Below are 6,086 nucleotides of genomic sequence, written 5' to 3'. Positions count from 1 at the left end.
GGGCTTGTTTGATTCCAATAAGTCACCTTACTTATAAGTCAGGTGACTTAAAACCAATGACTTATAAGTCACGCCTGTTTGGTTGTCACCTGACTTATAAGTCACCTGACCACACCTTTCCACCTTGTTTTTTAATGTAAAAGTGATGGGACCCACGCAAAAGCGGGTGACTTATAAGTTTTAAGTTGGGGTGGAGCAACTTATGACTTATAAGTTGGGGTGACTTATAAGTCGGGTCCGTTTGGCAAAATAAGTCACTTTTTCACTTTTCGACTTATAAGTTGGTGACTTATTTGGAACCAACAGGCCCTAAGATACTCACACCACAAATAAGTTATGTATGAAAATTAAGATACTGCCTTCATGCATGCAGAATAAGGTATGAAATAAATAGTCATCCTATACAAATACTTTTACCTAGGATTCGGCAGTTTCAATCTTAAATGGCATGGGGATTAGCAAATGCAATTCAATAGCATGTTGGACACGGTAATGCCTGCTGCACAAATCTTCTGTTAGTCTAGGAGAAAAGCTATTCTCCCATGTACGGGAGGTACCGTGCATGCATGCACCGTTGATTCAATTAAAGATCTGAGTGCATGCATGCAAGCCTCTCTCGTATACGTATAGTATTTGCTATTCCCCTGCATTAATATAGCCCTGTATAGTGGCATTCATCAATGCACGTTGTGCCATGCCATTCAAGCTTTTCCATCAGCCGGACAGAAACGAGTCGTTGTAAGTACTGTTGATCCAATTATTTTTTGGAAGGTAAAGTTCTCTGTACTCTGTCAGTTGCCTTAGCAATAGCGTGACATACTGAGAGTGCATTTGAGCAAGATATTACTTCTAATACTAATTAAACTAAGTACAAATTGTGAATAATTGATAATGGATGAACTATTTTTGAGTGCAACCATTCACTTCAGGCTTCAAACTAAAGGGGTGTTTTTCTTTATTTAAGAGAACTTGCCTTTTCTTTCAGGACATGATGTCATGTGCATTTCGTTCAAAATCTTTTCTGATGTTCACTGGAAATAAAAACTGACCTGCATGTCTCGAAAATACATTATAGTAACCAGGTGATGGCTGTGAAGAAGCATTTGAAATAGATGCAAGGAAATGTAATAAATAAACAAGGTTCAAAAGTGATGAACCGTTGCTTACAATGCAAATAGTGTGATCGTGTTGCCAGGACATAAATAATCTGCCATACTACAATAAAGGTATGTGTGGGAGGTTATTAGGTTAACAAATATTAATAACACCAAATAGATGCTATATACACCTTTCTGGTATTCCAGTGTACTTCTTCCGCCTCTTGGGTGTTATTTCCACACCATCTTGCAACCTTGTCTCACATGTTCTAACATCATGTCCTTTTCCACGGCAGTAGCCGCAAAACCTTGTCTGCTGGACGCCGGACTGTCCTCCTGGTTGCTTACAAGTCTCATCTATGGCTGGCAATTGTCTTGGTTTCCGTATTATTCCTTCCAACCTGGACTTGTACCTCGAGTTGTGATTCCTTCCCTTTTTCTTCTTTATCAGTGGTGCTTTAATAGAACTAATTGATATGGACTTGTTGCTATTCTCATCAACTATGCATAAACTTTTTGAGGAATCAACATCACTACAGTCATCCATCACAGAATTGTGACTAGAATTCACATCTTCGCTTCATTGGTGAGAGCCATATCCTATCTGACAAGTGGTAGATATGGAGGACATGTACACTGAAACCTCTTTCTTCAATCGCTCGATGTTCCTCATAACTATGTCATATGTTTCATTGTCATGGTCACCAAGGCTTGGAATTTCAATTGTTGCCATATGTATCATCTCATGTCTGAATTCTTTAGTCAATATAGGTCCCTTTTCAACATTTGGTTCAACTAGATTGGCAGGGACTGCAGACCTAGCTTGTTGAGTCCAATGCTTCATGATGTGCAAATCTGGTATTTTACATACACCTAAATGAAGCATAACCTGAAATTTGACAACATTGGATTAGGTACAAAATATGGGATATATATAAATATATGTGACGAAAAGAATTCTTATGAGTAAATAGACTCACCCTAAGTGCATGGCAACAAAGTATGCCAAAATGACTGTACAACCCACACTGGCATTTGTAAAATTGACCGTTGCAGCTGATCTCAATATTGAAAATAACACGAGACCAAGCCTCTCTAGTTGCAGATTCAATGTGTCGTACCTCATATAATGCACCATCAGTCAAAACAGTAACAATGTAAGAGCTTGATTTGAGTAGTTCTTGAAGAAAAAGTTTGTACACACTGATCGTGTATATCTTAGATGCATGATGCTCAATTGGATATCTCATTGTCAGCTTTATGGATCTCTAGAGAAGATATCAATTGTTAGTAAATATTATATATACAATGTTTTATTATATAGGTATGGCAAAGCATAGTGTACCTGACTCGTGTTTTTCTCGGCCACATTATCATCTTTCTCCCTCTGGCTGATTAGTTTGGTGTACTGTTTTACAAAAACATTCAGAGACGATTGAGCAGCGATGTAAATCTTCAATACATGGTTGGCGCTTTCACTACGCTGAGTGTTGGTCAGTCGGGCACAGAAGATGTCGTTGAAGTATGGTTTTGCCCATTTGGCTCTACACTCATACACCCTAGTCATGAATGGATTGGAACGGAGGTTATATTTTTCGATGAGGAAATCCCATGCCCTCTCGAACTTATCAACAGTTAGCATATGGTTCACTACCATGTTGAAATCATCACCAAAACTTAAATGCTTTTTGTATACATGTCCCAATACTTCCTGAGCCCTACCCAAGACATGCCATTTACACCACCGGTGTGTGGTCTTGGGTAAAGTTCTCTTAATTGCCACTGCCATCGCCAAAGCTTGGTCTGCAGTTCAAATAAAATAAGGTCATTTTAGGATTGGATATATATATTTCTCATGCTGGTTAATAACTTGTTTGAAATATGATAGACAAACCTGTCAACATCATACATGGTGCTTTACCACCCATCATCAGAACTAAGTCCTTGAAAGCCCAATCGAAATATTCTGCAGTCTTGTTTGTAAGAAGTACTCCAGCGAAAATAATACTCTGGAAGTGGATATTCACTCTAGTGAACATCCCAAACGGCATCTTGTATATGTTGGTCTCGTACGTTGTATCGAATGTTACAACATCACCAAAGTGAGAATATAGAGCTCTGCTCGGACCACTTGTCCACATGGGAGACCTTAGATTTTATTGGCGTCCAGCTGCATTGAGAAAACAAACCTATTGTCCTGAGCTATATTGTCTCTGAAACCCTCAATTGTTTTTCTTACATCATCTTTTAGAGCTTCAGCTGCAATGTCCGAACACAAAGTCCTCAGAGCTTTCTTCGTGAATGGAACACCATCCGCTGTACCATAGAAGCTGCCAACTATGCCATTTATTCTGCTAACACTAGTAGAAAAAGGGCCTATTGTCCCGTTCGTAAGGGCCTTTTGTCCCGGTTCCTGAACCGGGACTAAAGGGTCGGTACTAATGCCCTGTCCCTTTAGTCCCGGTTCAATCCAGAACCGGGACAGATGGGCCTCCACGTGGCTTGTGCGCGGAGCCCAGGCAGGAGGGCCTTTGGTCCCGGTTGGTGGCACCAACCGGGATCAATAGACATCCACGCGTCAGCATTTCTGTGGCTGGGGTTTTTATTTTTTTTTGACCGGGGGGGGGGGGTGGGGGTTTTGTTGGGTTAATTTAGGTGTTTCATATATTGTGTTAGCTAGCTATAATTAATAGAGAGAAGTGTCCGATCTTATGTCCGTGCTTGGTCGACACTACGTACTATACATACGTATAGAGAGGACTAGACATGCTAGCTAGCTAGTAAGCAAACGAAGGAAACAGAAGATCGTCATGAACATATATGCATACAGAGAGAAGTGATATCGACCACCTCTCCTTCTCCGAGAGATTGGTCGAACAACAAGTTCTCGTATATCTATCCGACACTACCGGCTACATATATACAATAATTATCTCTTACAAATATAATCTCCTAACATACGGACGCATGGTCCACATAGTATTCTCCGTCTTCAGCGATCACGTGGTCAAGAAAGAATGCCGCCAATTCCTCTTGAATTGCTCGCATGTGAGCTGGTGCTAGGAGTTCATCCCACTTCCGAAACATCTAATTTGAAGAAGGGGGTCAATACATATATATATGAATGAATGAAACTCAACACAAATGATGGTAATAAAATAAAATTGTGAATGTTGTTATTTACGCACTTCATATTGTTCGTCAGAGTAGCCCCGCTCGCAGGTCGTGTGGCGGATGGACTCGCAAACGTAGTATCCACAGAAATCATTCCCTTGTTCCTGCCACAACCACTTTACAAGAAATAGAGGTCAATCAAACTAATAAGCAAGAATGCCAAATGGTATTGATGAAACTAGCGCTTGAATCACTAGGAGATGCACGGAACATGCTACTATAGTACTTACTTTCGGGTGTCTAAATTGCAGCTTCTTCGGGAGTCCCGGAGCTTTTTTTGTGAATTTTTTCCAAACTCTGCCAGACAAAGAAAACAATTACTTGATATATCAGGAAATGAATAAAGTTGCTGATACGGTGGATAATGATCGATTTAACTTACTTCTCGAGCATTTGAGTCATGTCCGCATAGTCCCGGGGATCTTTTCGTCTTGAGTCTAAGAAGCTTACTATTCCCTGCTCAAGCTTAATCTCTAGGAGAATATAGTGGAAACTACACACGCATGCATAACTCATTAATTAGATTACTATAATCTTGACTAATATATAAGGGAAACCAAATATGCACAAGACAGTAACACTCACTTGAAGTTGTAAGGAAAGAGTATTATATCTTTGTTTTGATTTATTACCAACGATCGTAGCAAGTTCGCCTCGGTATCTGCGGCATGTAATTTAACCTCAGTTGCATCTATGAGATTTGTGTTAATGAACCCAATATCACCGATTTGTCTTTTCTTCAATTCGGCGATCTTCAATCTGCATAATATAGTGAGGATAATTATAAATACATGCAATGAAAGAGCTGAGCTATATAGAGAGACTTAATGACAGAAGTAGTACTACTTACAGACAGTAGAAGGTGACCGTTGCTTTATCATGGGCCAATTGATTGAAAAACTGAAAGAACTCCTCAAATGGAACATGCAACAATTCAATTCCAACGAGGTCATGCTCCTTTTTAACTCTCACATACAAAGTACTCCTCCCCCCTAGACTCTTTGCAGATTTTCAAGTACCAATCATGCAATCTTCGCATCATCGTTGATAGAGATCTTTCATCTTTGACGAGAAGCTTCCCGTACTCGTACCTTTGTATCTGCACCTCCATGAAATCATAATGCACATCGTCGGGCAGGTAATCTCCAAGATTTCTATAACCAGGCACCATCCTTGGATCATTAGAGACGATGTCGCTAGGCACCTTGAGCGGGGGGCACGATTGCTTCGCTTGTTCGCCGAGCTGGGCAATTTGTTTCCCAGCTCGTCGTTCTTTCCGACCGCTCTGCTTCGGCAAATTCCTTCCCAATAATGCGATCATAGTTGCCTTTCGGCGGAGACTTGGGTGGTTTTGTCAGGGCAGCCAGAGTGCGCTTCGCTTTCACCGGATCTACCTTCTCCTCTAGAGGTGGATGTTTCTTTGCTTTCACCCCTTCAAAGAAGTTCCTCACTTCTTCTCGCGCGATCTCGGTGTTCTCCTTTGGGGTCCTCTCATATGGTAACTTCTCTGGAGTCTTCAGAGAAGGACCGAATCTGTATGTCCTCCCGCCTCTGGTTGTACTGCTAGACGCCGGCAAAGCAGACGGAGTGGTTGTCTTCTTTACTTGCTTACGAGGCGGAGGAGAAGGACTACGATGCGCTGGAGCAGCCGGAGCGGCGGCGGGTCTCTTCCGCCCTTGCTGATGAGTCGGAGAAGGAGGAGGCTGGCTGCTCGGGCGTGCCGGTGCAGGCGGAGAAGGAGGCGGAGTGCCGCCACGCGCCGGAGAAGGAGCCGGCCGAGTGCCCTGATCGTCACTCGCTGGAGGAGGAGGCGGA

At 41.9% G+C, this 6,086-nt stretch overlaps 1 pseudogene; it reads right to left on the bottom strand.

Annotated features, from left to right (window-relative positions):
• Window positions 1–1,278: 1,278 nt before the first annotated feature.
• Window positions 1,279–6,086, bottom strand: part of LOC147958172 (protein FAR1-RELATED SEQUENCE 12-like) — an 89,182-nt pseudogene continuing 84,374 nt past the window's right edge.

Source organism: Triticum urartu, chromosome 7A, assembly GCF_056163025.1.
Source record: "Triticum urartu cultivar PI428250 chromosome 7A, HENAU_Tu73, whole genome shotgun sequence".
NCBI lineage: Eukaryota > Viridiplantae > Streptophyta > Magnoliopsida > Poales > Poaceae > Triticum > Triticum urartu.
The sequence above is the reverse complement of the archived record's forward strand: the minus strand, read 5'-3'. Positions and strand labels throughout refer to the sequence as shown.